The 2,566-nt window shown below is 32.9% G+C and overlaps 1 protein-coding gene across 1 annotated transcript in view; it reads right to left on the bottom strand.

Moving 5' to 3' along the window:
- The window catches only part of FBXO8 (F-box protein 8), a 30,975-nt gene that overhangs the window by 24,176 nt on the left and 4,233 nt on the right, over positions 1-2,566 (bottom strand). The gene's annotated exons all lie outside the window — the stretch shown is intronic.

Raw genomic sequence — 2,566 nt, 5'->3', positions numbered from 1 at the left:
GCGGGGGACAACACCAGTGACACAGTGTGGGAATTGCACCTGATCTTACCCCGCCACACTGAGTCAATGTCTTTGTCTACTTACAGACTAAATGCATTCTGACAAAGAATGCTCTTCTGGATAACACCTGCTGAATTACTGATGTTCATAAAAGTACAGAATCAGAATTCTGGAACTAAGTGACACTTTGAGTGGTTCAGATCTAGGCCTCTAAGCTATATGCCCTTTCAAACTGGTGAATTCAATACTTCTGGAATGCCCAGGATAGCTTTAAATCAATCCAGGAAACAATGAAAAAGCAAATACAGCCAACTCTCAATGATAATGGGAGGTAGGATGGATAAGTAAAACCGGAAACTCGAAAAATCGTATTTTTTTAATTGATAGCTACAGTCCTCTCTTTTAGCAAATATTGGCTTCAATGCATTAAAAAAAAAGCTTTTCATTTCAGATAAAAAAAGACTTAATTTACTTCTTTTCTGTCTCCCTCCAAACACTCTAGAGGAGGTACTAATACGGACTCTAGAGTCTGACATATGTAGCTTAAAGATGGAAACATTTTTCCATCTAACTTTTCCAATTCACATATTTAAAACTATCCATATCACATTCTAGTATATGAGGCACAATATATAGTTTTATCTCTGACAACCTTATAACTTATTTTAAAATTGGCATTCTTTATCAAGGAATGACTACTTACCATAAAAAATATCAACACATGTCCAAATTTTCAGACTTTGTAAGTCTACAATTGGAACAACTTACTACGTTATATTTTCTAATGACATAATATTTCAATAACATCAAGTGCAGGGAATTGAAAAGGAGAGCTTTACCAGATCATAATTTGTGGTGGGGGCTAATATGCCTCGATAAACCGGGGATAAGGCTGCGGCTTATCAGAGTTGCCTGTCCTGATTCTGACAGATCTGGAGTGAAACACCATACTATGCTGCCTCCCTGCATTTCCAGTAATCATCCAAAAACCACAGGAGACCAGCAAAACACAGGTCTTTTTACAAGCTTCTTCATGTAAATGGCCTTAATGAACAATAACTCATATTTCATTTGAATAACAAATGAAGAATAATGAAGGCCCCCAAACCATGACATTCTTCAAATATGCAGTGAAGCATTATTGCTGATACAGAGCAAGAATGCCATAGAACAAGGTCAGAAAGGTGACATGTTCATGGTTGCTACATTATTTCCATGACAGATAGCAGGGTTTGACCAAGAACAAAGTAAAATCAAGAATATTTTACAATGAAAGGCATCAGGAAAAATTTGCAACACAGGAACAAAACCTCAATTTATGATAAAGGGATAACTTGTCTTCAAAGGAAAGAACATGAGATTCTAATGCTGATATCAAATATATAATCAGAACTTTAACTTCTTATAAATCATTCTGCTTTCATTATGAGAGTTTTCTATTCATTCAAAGTAAAGCATCTCTAAACAGTAAAAGAGGGACTAAATATGTAAATTTAAACAGCATACTGGGATTTACAATGAATATGTAATTTCCTACATTTGTGTGGCTAAGACACTTGCAAATACGCATGTGCAATGGGAGAAAGATAAGGCTTTTTCACCCCTGGAAAGAGTTACAGTCTTGGAAATCCACAGGGGCAGTTAGGCTCCTCCTTATCTGGGCTCCAGGAGTCAGAATGGGCTCGATGGCAGTGAGTTTTGTTTTGTTTTGTTGTTTTAATTTTATCAGGCAAACTTTGCAAAGATTTTGTTTTATTTTTTATTTCTGTGAATAAAAATTTTTAGCAAACAAAGAAATGACATACAACAAGTGAAAAGATATTTACTTTTAAAAATAGGATGCTAGTTTTACTACATATTTTCAAAATGATTACTTCTACTAGATATTCAACTATTTTAAATGCCAGGCATACTTTCCTAATTATAACATGGCAAAAGATATATTTTTTAAATTGTATGATTTATGTGCTATCTATTATTTCTATAACAAATTAAAATCATTTTTGAACATGAATTAAAATAATTTTCAGTTAACTTTTCTGATGAGAAAATAATGTACCACACAAGTAGTTATTATGAGTGTTACATAATACACCCTCAATCTCTGAGACAGAGTCTAGGAAATATTTAAACATTTCTGAAAATTTTTAATTTTCAAAATATATTAAAATAAAAATAAGAAAATAATCAGTGAAAAATTATCGCCATATTTTTATTACTTCATTACATTAGTTTAAAAAGAATTAAATCATTACTATAAAGTGGTTCAAATTTATAACAGAATCTTGAGTTTCTAAGTCAATACAGAATTTTCTTGTTAAAGGTATTACCATATATACTCGGGTACAAGCCGAGTTTTTCCAGTGCATTTTTAATGTAGTTTTTTGTGGTAAAACTAGGTGCCTCAGCTGATATTTGGGTCGGCTTATACTCAAGTATATACGGCATTTAAAAACATGTGTCAGAATCTAGAGCCACATGCTCTTTGGCTACTTCTGACAAAAGTAACATCGTTACTAAACAGAAACAACAATACAGGAAGAACACATTGCAGATAGAATTTAAT

Source organism: Echinops telfairi, unplaced genomic scaffold (assembly GCF_000313985.2).
Source record: "Echinops telfairi isolate 266 unplaced genomic scaffold, ASM31398v2 ScPeMD7_9;HRSCAF=40, whole genome shotgun sequence".
NCBI lineage: Eukaryota > Metazoa > Chordata > Mammalia > Afrosoricida > Tenrecidae > Echinops > Echinops telfairi.
This window is presented reverse-complemented; position numbering and strand designations above follow the sequence as displayed.